General features: G+C 41.6%; 1 long non-coding RNA gene across 1 annotated transcript; it reads left to right on the forward strand.

Annotated features, from left to right (window-relative positions):
* LOC8080403 lies at positions 6,101 to 17,722 on the forward strand. The gene is made up of 4 exons (XR_002452063.1): positions 6,101 to 6,279; positions 17,199 to 17,324; positions 17,435 to 17,538; positions 17,636 to 17,722. It is a non-coding gene; the product is annotated as an uncharacterized LOC8080403 (long non-coding RNA).

The following is an 18,621-nucleotide window of genomic DNA, read 5'->3' on the forward strand; positions in this document are numbered from 1 at the left end:
CATGCAAGGCTTTATCAAAGGAAATGCAGACACTATTTAACTGCAGGTGAGCTTTTAAGTATGTAAACTTTTGTTACAACATTTTTATTAAAACAACCTCTATGAGTAGAGCATCCCAACCCTTAATTAGATGAAGTAAAGTTAACAATATTATTAATCATCATCATTATTACTATTATCGAGGTAGTAACTTAGGGTAGCAACCCCAAAAGACCATGGGATAGCAATCCCAATTATGTATATGAGATTGCAATCCTACCAAAACACGAGGTAGCAACCTCAACCATGTTTCCTTCTCCAAATTCCATGTGACTCTAATTTCTCATCATGTGAGGATCCGAGCTGCTCATGTTTGTGAGCATGACTGATATATCAATTTGATCAAACTCTATATAGGTTGTACACTTTTACATCAAGTCATGATTCCCATTTCCTCTAGGTCATGACTCTCCAAAATACTACCAAGGTGAGTAGGAAGGGTTTCACTATGAGACTTTTTACAGGTTCTAGCTAATAGAGTGCAACTCATAAGTTTTGGCTAGGGCACGCGGTAGTTGTGCCCATAGCAGTTGGGACCCTAGACCGACTAACCTCTTAATATGAATACCCGAGTTACTTCCTTACACATATCCAAAAAGTCACACCCTTCTAGTAGAGGTCCTGATACTATGTCAAGCTAGAGTCATATAGCTTGAAGCTATACAGTAAGTCTTAGATGACCGCTCCACTTCTAACTCTTATGGACGGTGACAACAGGTACCCCTAGAAACTAGGCCAAGCTCTAGTACCCATTCTCTCATTTCCTCATCATAACCACAATGCTAGCAAACATTGTAACATCCATCACCACAGTGGCCCCCATTCATCATTAAAGCATTAACTATCCTTGAAGAATTCATTAAGCAAGATTATTACTTTTATTATCATATGAAATAGATAAGTAGAGCAGCTAAGAATATCCACTGTTCATTACACTACCCATGCATAAACCCAAGAGTACAAGGAATATAGTTAAGGGTAGTTAGGTCCTTAGGGTTTGAGTATTAAGACACGTGCAATGAAAAGTAAAGGACATTACAATATGATCAAATGGTGCCTTCACTTGGCTTTTTTCCCAAAGTTTAGTTGCTCAAAACCTCTAGGTTCTATCTTCTGGTATCCAACTATTGTTGCACTCGTCGATCCTTAGTTCTGGGCCTTTAGTGCTGACAAACCACGCTTCTTCTACTCGTAGGAACCAAGAAACACAACAGAAAAATAACAAACATGACTAAGAGTAGACATCAATAAAAGAAAAGCTTGGAAAGAGCGCACTAAATGACATGATGATGGACATTTTTGAAGAAACATCCCAAAGCTGGGCTAACCAAATTATATTAGATTATAAAGCCAAAGTTAAACTTTACTCATATTTTATTTATAAGTATTTCATAGTAATTCAATTACTTTATTAGACATTTATTATTTAAAAGACATAAGTGAGAAACTAATTTGAATCCACATTTGTTTTTCAGAGTTGAGCTAAACAAATTAAAATTGAAAAAATATTTATGTTGATATGAATCATTTTAATATTTATCTATGAAAAGCCAAAGTTTAAACCTACATTGCTTTTATAAATTAAAGGCATTTAGTTAAACATTAAATCATTTTACATTTATGGTAGAATCCAAAAGCATCAAACATGGTAAAACATCATTTCCATCGTGTGCCTTACATCGATATGAACCTAACACGATAAGAATGGGCTAAATCAGAGCTAAAACACGCAAGTTATGGCTAAAACTATGTTCTAGGGATCTTTGTGCAAAGAAAAACTAAAGACAGGGGCTAACCGATGAAACAAGGGGCTTAAACATAATTAACCATAGTCACCATGGGCTAACTAGCAAAACAGACATGGCTAGGATGGCGGGTTCTACTTTTGAAAAGATTAGCAGCCAAAACAGAAAATGCAGAGAGCTTAATCTAATTATTTTTAACTAAATCGGAGTGCGGGTTAAATTCCAAAAAGGGCAGGGGCTAAACTATATACAAAAGGCAGGGCTGATCGGTGGTTGACATGGTCTTTGCTGACATGGCGCCGCGTGGTAGCCACGTGGCTATCAAGTCAGCCACGCTGACCTTGATTAACGTGGCGTCACTCGGCGAGCGGTGCTCCTAGCGACTGCGTGCCATGGGTGGCTACAGGAGGTCATTAGCTTGTGGTGGTGCGGTGTGTGCGAGCTCGGTTGGCTAGGGCAAAGGCACAGGAACATGGCATGGAGGACTACTGATCTAGTGGTGGGCTCTACAACGACGCTAGCTAGCTAGCCGTAGACAACGATGTGCATGGCGAGGTGGCGAGGGAAAAACATGGGCACTCCGACGAGGTCATGTGCACAGAAGGAAGTCGGAGAGAGGGTGGGAGAAGGTTATGCGGCTTCCTCACCTCATTGCAGAGCTCGGGTAGTGTTTCTTGCTGATTGGTACAAGATGGCCGCAAAGATCAATGGCGGCTCATCGGAGCTCGAGGCAGTAGTGGCTATGGTGGCTATGCCATAGGGTTAGGGCACTAGTGAAGGCGGCCATGCCTGCTGCTCGGCTGGGCCACGACCCAACAGTAGGTTGAGTGCACATGCAGGCTAGGCAGGCCAGACCACTAGGTACAGCTGCTGCTCATGACTGGGTGAAAGCCCAAGTTTGGTTTTGGATAATTGATGAAACCCTTGTACTAACCTCTTTACTAAGTGTGTGTAGACTTAATGAGGTTGTTACATACCAAGTGATGGAGCAAGTGATGATCATGTTGCTGTTGGTGATGACCACAAGATGATCTAGTGCTCAACTTGGAAAAGAAGAAAGAGGAAAACAAAACCCCATAGAGATCAAGGCAAAGGTACTGCTTTGTGTTTTGGTTTTGGTGATCAAGACACCATAGAGGGTGTAATCACACTTAGGATAGATAGCCATACTATTAAGAGGGGTGATCTTGTTGTGAAAACAGTTATCTAAGTGCCACTAGGTGATTGGATTCCTTGCATATGCATTAGGACCTAGTGAACTAATCAATTAACCCTTGAAAACGTTTATGAAAAATGCTAACACACTTGCACAAGTGTTGTGACACATTGGTGTTGGCACATGGAAGCAAGGGAAGAAGTTGAGAATTGTTACGGTGAAGATTAGCTATTAAAAGGCTTTCTGTGAAGCATCGGACGCAGGAACAGTACACCATGAGCGTCCGGTGTAGCGCGTCTAGAACGGACCAGACACGTCCGGTGCTACATCGAACGCGTCCGATGTGAGCATTCGGTGCTAACTCAGTTCGCAAGGCTCTTTGCACATGCGTCCGGTGCTACACCGGACGCGTCTGATGTGTGCGTCCGGTGTTGCTATCACTTTGCGGAGCTCTCTGCGCAGTGTCCGGTATGGACCGAACGCATCCGGTGTGAACAAGTTGCGTGTCTAGTGCTGTAGTCTCAGGGGGACAGTTGTCGGCGGCAAAGGTCGTTTTTCAAACGGTCGAGAGCACCGGACGCTGGCCTAGCAAACACCGGACGCGTCCGGTGTGAGCGCAGATAGTGGAATGTTTGGCCAACGGCTATTTGAAGCTTGGGGCTTCTATAAATATGTGTTGGCCGGTTCTTGCTCATGTTCTTGAGTCTCTAACTTGTTGATACATCTTGTGAGCATACTCCCACACATCCCACTCACCTTGTTCAAGTTTTGATCATCAAGTGAGATTGGGAGAGATCCTAGTTGCATTTGCTTAGAGTTTGAGCATCTAGTGGCACTAGTGATCATTGAGCAGCGGGTTTGCTTGATACTCTTGGTGGTTGCCGCCACCTAGATGGCTTGGAGCTGTGGTGGAGCTTTGGCATGAGTTGGTGATTGTTCGTGGCTATCTCCCGGTGATTGTGAGGGGTCTTGTACCTTCCCCATCGGAGAGCCAAAAGGTAACTCTAGTGGATTGCTCCTGTCATTAAGTTAACTCACTTGTGGGTAGGTTCTTGCAGTGTCCTAGTGAGGACGAGGTTCGTGCTACACCTCTTAGCCGCCGAACCACCAAGTGTTGGTCGACACAACGGGGACGTAGCGTGCCGGCAAGCACGTGAACCTCGGGAGAAAATTGTGTCTCACCATTATGTTTGTTTATTGGCTTTCTCCCGGTGATTGGACTTCATATTATTGTGATTGGTTCATCCCCTCTACACGGCGGTATAAAGATCAAACCCTCTCTCTTACATTCCCGTAAACTAGATTAGCTTACTTACTTGTATAGAAACTTTAGGTGGCTTTCTAGTGTAAGTAGAGACATAGTTCTTGTGTGCCTAGTGATCATATCAACTAGAATTGTTGGGTAGGTGGCTTGCAAACACTCCATTAGAGCTAGAGTAAAAAGCTTCGCTTTGTTATTTACTAACCTCTTGCTCTAGTGAGTTTCTAGAATTTTTAAATAGGCTATTCAACCCCCTCTAGCCATATTAGGACCTTTCACTAGGCCACGACGCTGGCTGCGGTTGGGCCAAAAGCGAGCACGAGACAAAAGTGAGGGGGGAAAAGGGAAAGAAAAGAAAATGTTTTTCTTTTTATTTAAGGAGATTTAAACCATTTTGCCAAACTATTTTTAAACCAAATTTCATTTATCAATTTAGATTAATTTTGGAATATGTTTTTAGACTATTTTTGTAAAACTAAAATATATTCTGTCTCAAACAATTTCTAAATTATTTTTAAATTCAAATTTGAACTAGTTTTCAAATAGTACTTTTGAGATTTTATTTTTCCTAAAACTAAAAAGGACCTAATCGTGACATCCTTGAATTTAAGAAATTCATTTTTCACGAAACTAAACCCACGCAAAGGCACAACATCAATCAAACAAGCACACTCATATTAACTTTGTAAAAATTTCAAAATCCAGATTTTTCTCCTACTAAATTGACAATAATTAAACTAAACCTTGGAATATTTTAGAAAAACTTTAAATCCTTTATTTTATTTAGTGTTTCCTAAAAACAACCCAAAATAGGAATTTTGGGGTGTTATATACTTTTCATGTAACAAACTAGGAAACACATCTATTAGTTGATTAGATCTACTATAACCTTGCCCCTAGGCTACATAAGGAGGGGTAGGGGGCCCGGTCAACATTATATCCTTCATATTCCAGAGCATAGGTGTAATCAACAATCCCTATAACCAAGCATACGAATATAGAGAGATCCACTTCAAACTGGATGTAGGTGTCGGTACAGGACCCTTAGGGTTCCTTACCAGTAGGATTCCAGAAGGTGGACCTTGGCTTGGCCTATGATTCCAGAGAGAAGCATGGTGAAGCACGACACCAACTCCGAGTAGAATAAGGCCAGACTAGCTAGATTCTTATAGAAAGTACCTTCTGTATTAGAAATGGTATACTATCTATGAGTCTGTTTAGGATAATAAACCGCCTCTCAGTTGTCTCTACCGATATAAAGAGAGGCTAAGGGCACCCATTGTAACAACAAACAAGATCATACAATCAATCCAACACAAAGGCTAACACCGACTGGATGTAAAGGCTTTTACTTGAGATTGAACTCGAGGGCCAGAACTAGGATAAATCGACTCACTCTTCCATTAACCATCGAGTTCTAGCATATGCTAAAGCCTGAATAACTGTCTTAGGTACCCCTACGGCAGGCTATCAGTGGTAAAATATTGATAGTAGGGTACCATGAGCCTAAACCAATATAATCCATGTGTCTTGTGTGCTACCCATCTGATACCCTCTATGCAAATACGTTGACTGATATTGCTAGAGTAAATATTTTGAATAGTTGGCACACTAGGAATGCCCCTCATTCATAGGATGTTGTAAAACTATAATCTCGATGGATTTACCATAGGCTTAGGCCATAACTCCATGATAAAAGCTTCCAAAAGTATGGTATGGCCAGCCATTGGGCAAATGATTCAATATCAAGATCAAAAAGGGTTACTGGGCCATAAAATAGGCCCATGTGGGCTAGAATGATCAAACACCCATTAATGCCCACCAAACAGGTAGCGTATATATATATGAGGGGGTGGGTTCTAGGGTTTCCTTCCCCCAAAATTTTGTTCCCGACCGCCGCCACTAGCCTTATTCTCCAAGTGTCCTTTGTTGCCCCTCGTTCTTGCCTTGGCTCCGTACCTCTACGCTTCAAGAATCACACCTCCTCAAGGCAATGAATTGTTGATGGTAAAGAAGTTGGCAGTATTCTTCGTTTTCCCTGTCTCTTCAACCTCCATCGGGCCCTCGTCAAGCTCCAGGTGTGGTTCTTCTTCCTTCTTTGCTCTTCTTTCTAGTAACTATGGTTGATCGGGCTACAAATATTCTCATACAAGTTAATTTTGCCAGACATATAGCTTCTCTTGCTTCAATTCATGTTAAATTGCTGTAGTAAATAGATTATTATTCTTAATTAGTAACTATGTATTTTTATAATTGACTACCCTCTAATTTCTGCTTGTTGATTGCATCTTGATTAGTAGACAGTTGCCATACTCAATGTCTCCATTCGAATAGAATAATGCAAATCGATTGCTAAACTTGAAGTGTATCCATTGGCCCTAGTATATTATATATATTCAATGGGCTTTTGTTATGTCATGGAAGACTCTTGGTTGAACTTGTCATTTATAGCTCAAGAGTGCAAATTAGTTATTAAATAGATTACTATGTGTGGGGGTATAAACCCCTATACCCTTACAGCTAAGCTTGGGCAGATTCATACTAAAGGAATTGGCCCATTAGAAGATGACGTATGGCTTGATTGCTCTGCTTGAAGTTTTGCGCTAGAAAGGAAGGTAGACTTGCAGATCAAGCAAGATCCTGGTCAATTAGAATAAGAGTTGATATCTAGCTATTGATAGCAATTGTAACCGACTACGATTAGTGTCCATCTAGTTCGTAGCTTGTGCAGCTATCTGCCAACAATCTACTACCCTAGGCATACCCCTAGATAGATTACTGACCATATTTCATTGATAGTGGCACACTAGGTAGGGGGTGTGCGTACAGCTTCTTAGGCGAACCAGATGGTCATGATCCTTGACTTCACGGTCAAGGCAGATAGTCTCATATTCATCGTCGGCCAGATCACCAGGACCACTGGCTTCACCGCCATGACCATGGAGGTGGCACATATCCAATCTGCACCGATGATCTTTTCACCAGCATCAACTACAGCTCCAACAACTCGAGCAATGCCTCCGACCATGCTAACAACTCATCACTCATTTCTTTACTACAAAGGGAGACAGATTGACAATACCGACCTACTCGAGGCTATCGATCAAGTTGCCACAAGCTCTCCCAACCCTAGCTTTGGTAAATTTGGTCCATAACTAATCTACCAAGCAGGTACCCACTCGCCATGACAGATCTACCCGACCAGCTCGGGTTAGTCAACCCGCATGGTTGAATACAGATCTACTGGTTACTTCTACTCTTGAAGGACGGACTGTTCGCTTCAAACTAGTCCCTATAGCTAGCCTTAGTTCTTCGGAGCACCAAGTGCTGATGGAGGATCTTTAGGCCTTTCCATATGGTTTGGCAAATCTAGCTTTTGAATACATGCGCTACATCTTGCATATGTTCATGGGTTCTATGCAAACAGATCCTATATTATATCTACATATTCTGTATACCTTGACCACGGCCTTGGCATTTTGTCCACATAGTCATTGTCAAGGACACTCCACAGGTTTCCGCCCATACCCTCCATGAGGATGGTAGCTCCAGTACGAGGTCCAGCACCAGGTCCATCCACACCAGGGTCTTACACCTCGAGGATAACAAATACGATCTGTACATGCCTTCATACACTTCAGGTTTTCCATGCTTTCCTATCTTCCCACCAAGATGAGGAGACATAGTTCTCAACATCAACAATGATGAACCAGTGGTTGATGGTGAAACTGTTGAGCAGCGGCAATAGCGCAAGCAACACAACATAGATCAAGCTCAGCGACGGCTAGATGAAGAAGCAGAATGCTAGCGAGGACTTTGGCCACAAAACCTGAACAATGCTTTCAACATGGTGGGAGACAGACAAGTTTTCAAAACCCTAAGCACTAATGTATCTGTCACCATGCCCAACATAGAATGGCTCCCGAGCACACCAGAGTATTGAGATGTCTGGACTAACATATGGGCCCATCTGATTGCTACCATGGGCCAGATCGTCAAACTAGCAAAACGCACCCAAGCTATTACAAGTATGTCAGTTGCGTCTAGTTGCAGCCATTGCAGCCACGTTTTACAACATCCTAGCGGTTCTCATCGCAGCAGCTCACCTTTGGCCAATCCCCAGATGCTCGAGGCGCTCAAGGTGGCAATGACACCGGTCACAAAGGTTACGGGCATCAGTGGTGCTCCCAACAACAATGACGGTGGTCGTGGTACTCATAGTGGTGGTGGCCGTGGCAATGGTTGGGGTGCTCCATCAATCTCTCCCCCCATGAGACATTCGCAACCACATTAACAATTGCATAAACGATCAAGTGGACCATGAGAACATTCAACGCATACAGTATGATATGGCGCACAGTCCTCCTAGTTTAAAGCAGTTCACTACTCATCTCTAACAAGTCATATCACCATGAAACTTCAAGCTCAAAAAACTCAAAAAATATGATGGCAAGGAGAATCCTGAGAATTGGATCATACTTTACGAAATTGTTGTTCGGATAGCTACACATGACGAACATGTAATGGCTAACTATTTTCTAGTTGTTCTTGATCAAATAGGTCACCAATGGCTCCTCGGTTTACCCGAGAACCAGTTCAACACCTAGGCTGAACTCCGCTAGGCCTTCATCGACAACTTCATAGCTACCTATGAACAACGGGGCAACAAGTACAACCACAAAAGGATTCATGATCACAAAGACAAACCACTATGTGACTACATCTAACACTTCTCGGATATGCGCCTCAAGATTTTGAAGACCTCCCACGATGTGGTGATTTCTGCTTTCATCAAAAGTCTTCATTACCATGAAGCCCTTAGAAGCAAGTTGCTCTGCAAATGACCAACTACGATCTCCGAGCTACTCGTCACCGCCAAAAACTATGCAGTTGTCAATGACTATCATTTTCACGTACATGCCTCTTGATTTCTTGGTTTAGTGATTAAAGTATAAACCAAGATAAATAGTTGACATGGTACTTGTCTTTTTAAATCCATAAATATGTGTATTTTGGTGATATTTTACAATACTATTTAGAGTATTTAAGTCCATTTGAACACCATCTAAATAGTATAAATGCTTAGCAAAGGGTCACAATCTATTTAATGTTTAGCATTTAGGATAACACTAGCAGAATCACAATAAGCTGCTTGGGGCCCTGAAGAGGGACAATGTAATAACCTAGCCCATTAGTGTTCTAGATTTGGCACCAATGTAATCTACTTAGCTAGATAATAAGTACCACTTTGGTTGTCAATATAGACAGAGTTCAAGTTATAATCCTCTATGTTTCAAACATAGTGCATAGTGCTTTCATATTAACCCTTCTACATGAAAACATAATGTAAGCATTGTCATGGGTAGATATAAGAAGATGGCATCATTGCATAGTTCTTGGTGAAAAGTACTCATGAGGTAGAAAGGAAGATGACCCATATCAAATACTATGATGCCACCCTGGAAATAATAGATAATTAGACAATGACAGTGACCACTATTGTCCTTCCTTTAAAATTTTCTAGTTAGAACTTCCAGTCCATATAAATTCCATTGTCCATTCCAATCTACCATTCCTATTGATTTCCAACTCTAATGCCTATTCTCACATGGACCTATACAGTGTTGCTATCACTGATTAAGGTGACAGAAGAAGAGGATACAAAGGTAGTAAAAGAGGACAAGGAACATTAGTGTACTTGAGGTCCTTGATCTCCTTATATTTCCATTGCTCATGTACTTGAGGTCCTTGATCTCCTCATATTTCCATTGTTCATCATCCCAACCCATGCACCTAAGTGGATCACTGGTTTGGCATGACTACATCTAGGCATGCCATACATGATTATCTCAAATAATGGGAGTACCTTCTAGTAGGCGATTGCAGTAGTGTTCAGAAGGGGCCACCAATATATTTCAAATGACAGAATGAAAATTGATGCCACTACTATATCACCAAAATTATTTATTAAACTATATTCATGTGTGTAGCTCACCAGTAATGTTCATCATCTGTTTGAGCTAGCAAGTGGCATTCGAGCTGTTTATTTAGTACCACCATGCCTCATTGCCATGTCTAGGTTGATGCTATGGTAAGGGAACTGTGGATGATATGAAAAACCTATGAGAAGTCACCTACTTACTCCAACACTCATCTTTCATGCTCTTTCTCATGACACTCATGCACTAGGGTCAGAGTGACCAACAACGTTAGGTGGTGGTTGAAAGTATCATCATGGAGGCATCATTCTTAGATGACCTATCGCATGCTTATGCAATCAAAATAATAGGAGTGGTCCCTCCTCATGACAGTAAATCTCCATGCCCAGTCTCTAGGAGACCATTGACCTTAGCAATGGTTACTGCCATGATGTCTGCCTTGCACTCGCTATTTGTCAACTATGCCTTAATAGATGTCGAGCACACTCATAGTGAAGGATACGACCAAGGTGGCATGGTTTTGGTGAAATCCATCCATCTCTACACCATGCATTTGAGGGCGGGTAAAGACACAAAAACTATGGTGTGAATTCATTGAGGTCAGTAGTAAGGAAGCTAAGCCTTTTGATGCCTTCTCCATGTGGATCACCTCAATTGCCAATCATTTCCATGTCCTTAGTGATAACATCATTGCTGTAAATGTGGTTACGAAGATCATAAAGGTCACTATTGGTATTTCATATGCTCAAGTAGAATATTCTGCAAGTGCATAAAATATTACTTTAGCATTTCACACAAGAGTATTCTAGGGTGTCGTATTTATCCATAGGGAAGCAATGGTTAAAGGTGATAGTTAACCATCATGTTTCTACTAACTAGTATGCTGACTAGACTAAAGTGGGGGGAAAGGGATATATGATAAGAGTTATAGATAATGACTCACATAGGAGAATTCCATGGTAAAATAGAAGAGCAATCAAGCCAAGTTGAGAGGACAATGGGGGAGTACAAGGTTCCTAAATACTTCTATATTACTATGGTTCCATACTAGAGTAGACCAGAGAGGATATAGCGACCACACATAGTAACACTTTGAAGTAGCAGTACCTTCCAACTCCCAAGGGGTGAGAAGATGTGGTCGAGGGAAGGCTGCTGAAAATCTCTACATGCACTAGTCCGAACATGGTGGATTACAAAGGCCAAACACAACTATCACCTCTAGGGCTACCACAACTATCTGTAGGATTGGCACAAACTCTGGTAATCCATAGTCTAGTCTAAACTATGGATTACTACTCTAGTCAAGTACTATAACTGGAGAACTTGATTCAAGTAGAGATCCCATAGTTAAGGTGAGATACAACCATACTAACCTTACTGAGCTAAACAACTAAGGCATGAACTGGATAAGCATGAAAGGCATAAAAGTAAATAGAGAAGATAAATATATTAAAGCAAGAGTCATACAAAGGAACCCGAGCATAGCTCAACTCTTCCTCACTCCCAACTCATTATTCTACTTCTACATCTTGAGAGTGTAGAGAGAGATTCTCTTGGTGTGTGTTTTACAAGTGAGGGGCGAGGTTCCTATTTATAGTGGAGAGGTGAAGTAAGGGCTACTCCATCACCACATCATCGATCTTTGGGAGAGCATCTTGCAACTCTTGGATCATACTACCTCAAACCAACACTTGGGATTGCTCATATTTGTGCTTTCTTGCATGTTCTCCAAAGAAGAGCAGGTGGAGTGTAAGTGGGCGTCGGTCAATGCTCCATTCCATCAACCTTGCAAAGCAATGGTGTGGATGCACTCTTGATGGCGGTTGGAAGCCAACCAACCTTGTCTGAGGCAGTTTGGTGGACCTTGGGTGTTGCTCAACATGGCTTACAGCCCTTTACCATTGATCTTGAGTCAATGCACTTCACCTATAGTATTTTGGAATGTGGGTATGAATTTGGTCAAAATTGGAATTCCCTTCCTTTGGTTTTGAGATTGTCTTGGCTTGTATTGAATTAGGTCACCTTGTCCAGGCTTTCCTAAACCCCCATGTGTGGTGAACAAGGCTTTCCATGGGCTCGTGGCTAAGTGTAGAGGCCCTAGACCAAGTTTGGTAGGGTTTGGGCTTAGTTTGGGGTTGCCCAACATGTTTCCACATCGCCCGACATCCCCTCAAGTCCAAATCGAGGCTGGCCCTTCTTGCGATCTTCTAGAAGGCATAACTTCATAATTTAGACTTCGAATTGGGTGAACCAAATCTTGATTTTGTGTATCTTGACAAGCTCTTTGACATGGTGTAGTAAAAATTAGCATTTGATGAAGTGTTTTTAAATGTATATTGCCACCTTGTTCCTACACTCACATAGCCATCACAACTTGTGAAAATGGTTAGAAATAAGACCCATCACTATGGTTTATGTCATTTATATTACCAAATTAGGCATGGACGTTGGTGAAAAATTGATGTTTAAGGACCATCAATAGTCACCCTAGAGTCACTATCTTGGATGGGCACTACCATTGAAACTCTCATCAATGGCAAAATGACCAAGATCAAGTAGGTGTTTGGGTAGGTTACATGCAATCAAGGAGTTCTTGACAGCCAAGGGTGCCTTATGTTGGGAAAGTAGAAGAGTTGCAATGGTGAGCCTCCTTCTCACACCACAATAGCTTGAGAAATGGTGGCTGCAACAAGCACCATGGTTGTGGATGCAGCTATGACAGTGATGTTTGTGCTCGTTATGGGTTGTTCGCTTCCTTGAGCTGACCTATAAGTAACATCAACATACCCAAATGATATGATGTGTGACAATCGTGGCAAGTACAACCATTGGGCCAAGGACTATAGAAGTAAGCCCAAGTACCCATACCCACATAGCCAAGCAGAGGAGGAAGAAACCACACTATTGGTAGCCATAGACCATTGTGTCCATCTACCTCTCTTTTGCAATGTCACCACCACTCACACACCCGGTTCCACCACTACATGTACATAAGTAGAAAATCCATCAAATGGAGATATGGACTTCTGTGCAGGTTGGATCCCATAGGGTGGACTCCAACTCAACATGATGGATTTATGACATCACATTCAACAAACCACAAGTCTAGATCTCACACCACCTTTGCCATGGTTTATCCTAGCATCTCTGGTATGGTGCACTTTGAAGATGGCACTATAGATCAAATCAAAGGGCACAACACCATCAGCCAAGCCTGTAAAAATTGGGAGCATCAGATCCTCACAATAGCTACTAAATCTCTAATCTCATAATGGATATCTTTAGCATTGGTTAGCTAGACTAAGATGAATACCAAGTATCATTAGCAAGGTAATTATGTGAATACAAGATCCTCATAGCCACCTCCTCTCTAAGATAAATAGGGCAATCAGTAAGCTTTGTGTGCTTGATTAAACATTGCACAATCGATTTGCCTCACTATGCATGCGGCAGAGAACTCAATTCTATGTCACACATGCTATAGGAATATTAACTTATTGACTCATTTCAATATGGCATGAGAGAATATGATGTGTGAACTACCTGTATGATCAATCTAGGTAGATATGTGAGGGCTATGTCACTAGGAAGCATCATCATGAATAGTTACATGAGAGCAGCCTGCCAAATGTCAAAAATGTCATCTACTCCAAGCATCAAGCACTACTTCCCCTAGTTCTCGATGAAATCAATTCATTCATGTGTGGCTGGAGTTAGTGGAATCTATGGACATGGATCCTAGGGAAAACAAGTAAGTAAAAGAATAGCTAAGTTGCAATTGGATCTCAAGATGTTGGTGCTTCACAAGGACCATAAACGCAAGTTCACATCACATGACTTAATTCAACATTAGTCCATTACACTTACTTGACCCAACAAAATGGTGTTGTCAAACAACATAATGAAACAATGGTGAGCTAGATAGGAGCAAGTTTCTAAGGGATTCTGAGGGTAAGTTTCAAAGAGATTCCTAGGGTGAGCCCATCACTATGTCAATGTACTTCCTCAACTTATTGTCAACTAGGAGCATCGATGGGAAGATTCCCTTTTAGTCATGCTTTGGTAAGAAACCGATAACCACTACCTTCACACTTTTGTATGTATCATCCACATAAAACTTAAGAAAGATAAAGGAGGCAAATTAAATCCAGCCAATGATCTTTAGTAGCTCCAAGACTAGAACAAAAGCATAGAGTTCCTATGACCCAATCGCTAGAGTGTTCACATAATGCGAGATGTTGTATATGGTGAAGCTACGTAGTAGAACTAGGGGGAGCTCGTTGAAAGCCTCAACAAGGAACATGATGTTTTCATGGGTTAATTTATCATTAAGTATGTTAATGTCAATGACCAAGTGCACATACCTATGCCTGCAATGCTAGCACCTTCAACATTGGTGGTCACAATAGACATAGAGTATAGGATGACATGAGCCCACAATAGTTGGATTCTACTATGCCATTTATGCATCCCTAAGGTAGCCTCTGATGCTTACAATGACACACCTCTTAATCTTAGGTTCCTTGATAATGTCTTCATCCTCACATATATACCATGCTGGGTGCAACATGAGTTATGGCTATTCATGATCACTACCAATGAGCAAAGCAAATTTGTATGGTAGAGTGTGATGCAAACTATCAAAACACCATGCTCAAGGATAAGCGTTCAATTGAGAACAAGGACATGTGGATCTACATCAAGCCTCCCATCAGCCATTGAACAATCATCCTAGAGTGGGTTTTTGAGGTCAAGCATGATGGGCTAGGTGTCATCATTATAAGCACAAAGCCTAGATTGTTGCCAAGGGCTATGTCTAGCAGCAGGGTATTGACTTTGTAAAGGTCACCACACTAATGCATGGCTATGTAGTTGTTGATGGTGGTTGCTACTCACCATGGTTGTTGGGTACATAACATGGATGCAAAGTCCAAATCGTGTGCTCACAAAGGAAGCCTATGTGTGTTACTCCTTTGGTTTACATAGTGATGCCAACCAAGGATCCATTCTCAAGCTCAAAAAGTGCTCTATGGGCTTTATGGACCAAATCATAGAACACTAAGCTTGAATAGAACTTGTGCAACTCGGTTTCAACAATAATATGTGGACATACACTCAACCATCATGCAAGGTGGGATCTTTGAGGTGTATGTTAATGATCTCATCATCCTCAGGCTACTCTATTGACATCAAGCAATTCAAGGAGGAGATGATGGACATGTGTTGCATGAGTGATCTAGGACTCATCTCTTACTACCTTTGGATTGAGGTGCACCAGAGCACCTCTATTATCTTCCTCAGCTAACTTGCCTATGCTCATACTGCTAGAGAAAATGGTATGTCAAATTACAACTCTTGCAAAGTCCTAATGAGGTGCACCTAAAGCTAAGCAATATAATACTCCTATCCCAAAATAACTGCAGATCTTGCTTTTAGACCAAAGACTTGACCCATCATAATAGTTTGTTGGGGGTACCAACTTACAAGTCTAGCACAATGTTGAAATAGACAAAAAGGCAATTGCACATCTTACTTCTCGAGGAGTAATTTTTAAAGTTTACTTGGTACATGGAAAATGCATCTCCAAAAAGTTTATTATTGTTGACACTAATTAGGTCACAACACCGATAATGAGCTAGATCGATTCATATAGACAGGCACAAGATTATCTAGCCGACTTTGTTTGCCTACAGCTTGTTCGCACAAGAACACTTGACTTGGTGCCTCTAGTGATGAGCGCGATACACAAGACACATCACTAGGAGAGCCTCCTTGGGAGCACTATATGCAGCACACGTTTATGAGGTCTCCTTATCTTGAAACCCCGAATACCTAGGAGGGACCTTATCGAGGCATGCAGCGGCTATTGGCTATCCTAGCAGGCCTAACCACTCAGGTGAGACCCTACCATGAATGGTGCGCGTGCGAGGAGAAAGAAGACGAGGAGGGTGGAGTCAAGGAGGTCTGCATTTCACATGCTAAACACACACACGACCGTGTGTTAGCCACATCCTTGTGGGAGACTAGGAAGGCTGTTAGCTTGCATTGATAGATTTGCATGGTTAGTGTCCTGCATGCCTACATGGGCTGGTATTTTTCTTAGACCAACGACGATGATAGTTGCCCCTGTTGGCATGCCCTTAATGGCTAAACCACGTTAGGATCATATTCTCATGGTGAAACACATTGTATGCTACATGGACAACATCATTGACCATAATGTTTAATAAAAGTTGAACAAGGAGTCCGAAGCCTAAAGATAGAAGAGAATGACTAGAGTGCTTTTCTTCCACATCTAGAGTTGTCCCATCATTTTCGTGACAAGCTGAATACGTTGCAATGGCGACCATAGTGTGCCAAGGCCTTTAGCTAGGGTGGCTACTTGATGAGGACCTTCTTGACAGTGTGCGACATGTTATAGTGCTTAACATGGACAATCAGTCACCCATTGCTCTCTCAGCGAACCCCACATCCTTCACGATCGGAGCAAGCACATCGACCTGAATTTCTACCGTGCTCAGAGCATAGTTTAATTCTTTATTTTCTTTTGAAATACTAATAATGGTTAGGTTGATAAGGTGAGCTTGCCGAAGTACAATATTATTATCAATGCACTACTGAATTGGATATTGAGATTGTGATGTATATCGCTGGTTCATCATGAAAACAAGGTAGGATGTTGGATTAGAGCTCATTCATTTCCATCTCTAATTAATAATAATGGTATGCACCCTACATGTTGGTCGTCGATAGGGTCTCCAAATTATGTTTTTGACAGCTTCTTTTATTGCTATAGCAGTATATATAAATATAGCAAAATCATATTTTTATGAAACAAAACCTGAAGACAAATCTACATGTATGTATCAGTATCACATTCTTTTTTCTTTTTGAATGAACTAGCTTCACATTTAGCAAACAAAGATGGAATGTTTGATTTATATAACAAAGAAAATATGGCTTCATTTTACACGTTCCTTATCACAAAGGTTTATACCATGATTCAAGCATAACTAGCAGTAAAAAAGTTCCCAGCATAATAAGTCTGTCCTCTGCAGCTGACACCCAGAGCCATCGCCGATCACATCGTCGCGTCATCTTCCAAGCTAAACAGCCCTATTGCCAAGAAGAACGTCGCTGCACCGCAGATCAAGGTCATGGCGAAGAAGAAGGCCTGCCATCAGGTGAGCTTGAGGCCTCACTCCTGACTCCTGACTCCTGACCATCTGACTATATGAGTTTCATTGCATTGAGGTGTGTGGGTTTGACTCTTTTGTTTCTCTACCCTCCGCAGTGCCGCCAGATGACTGCTAAATTTACCGGGGCTTGCAAGAGCAATAGGAACGGAAACATGGGGCCCTGCCCAATAAGATATTGTTCCAGGTGCCTGCCCAACAGGTGAAATAAACTTTCTTCTCAATAGATTTGTTTCTCAGCTTTGGGCAGTGATCAACATTATCTCTTTTAGAACCATCTGAGAGAGTCCTTGAATTAGGTACGGTGAGCAAGTGAAGGTGACACAGATGCAGGATTGCTGGACCTGCCCTAAGTGCAGGGGTATTTGTAACTGCAGCCGCTGCAGGTAAATTTTGTTGACTGCAGGATCAATCTATTATTAGTTTTGGTTCCTTAATTATCTGTGCTTGTTTTCATCAGAAAGAAAATGGGTGAGATGCCCACAGGGAGGCTGGCCGACGTTGCCAAGGCTTCAGGGTGCAGCTCTGTCCATGACCTCCTTCAGAAGGGGAATGAAGCTGTGGCTGCTGCGCATGTGGATGGTGCACAGGCAGGTGAAGACGACCCCATTGAGGCTACAGCTCGATTCAAACTTTTTGGGTTTTGGATTATTCCTTGAAATTAAGAAAGAGAGAGAACAAATTCATTTTACAATATGTTTATCGGTGCATACATTGTCTGAATAATACCTTACTAGACCTAAATGTGGATGCTGATATGACGATTGAACCAGAGGCACATGGCGAGCCATCCTTTGAACTCTAATATAAGTTTTCTTTCTATAAGTACGGTAAGACCTTTGCTGAAATTTTTATTAGACGATACAAATAAAAAAACACCAACACTGTGGGGAAAAAATCGTTAAGGACCATCCTTACGAAAACACGGTGGAGATGTGCGGCTGATGTGTGGCCCATGAGGTATTTGATTTGCCATCCGTATGCCAAAAATAGTATCGTGACCCATTTACCAGCTGCACAGTTCGCACGGTGCCTCGTTAGCGATGAAAATAGATTAGATACGGACGGATATTATTGATATCATATTTGTTTTCATATTTTTGGTCGGATTTGAATTCGAATACGGGTAATGTCAATCATGTCGAATAAGATACGATTGGATATCGACATCATAAATATATGATTTAAGTATTCGAATACAAATACAGTATCGGATATTGAATATTGGCGAAATAGCCAAAATCGTCCCTCAATTCTTGGCAAAGGGTCAAGTTCGTCCTGTACT

Source organism: Sorghum bicolor, chromosome 4 (assembly GCF_000003195.3).
Source record: "Sorghum bicolor cultivar BTx623 chromosome 4, Sorghum_bicolor_NCBIv3, whole genome shotgun sequence".
NCBI lineage: Eukaryota > Viridiplantae > Streptophyta > Magnoliopsida > Poales > Poaceae > Sorghum > Sorghum bicolor.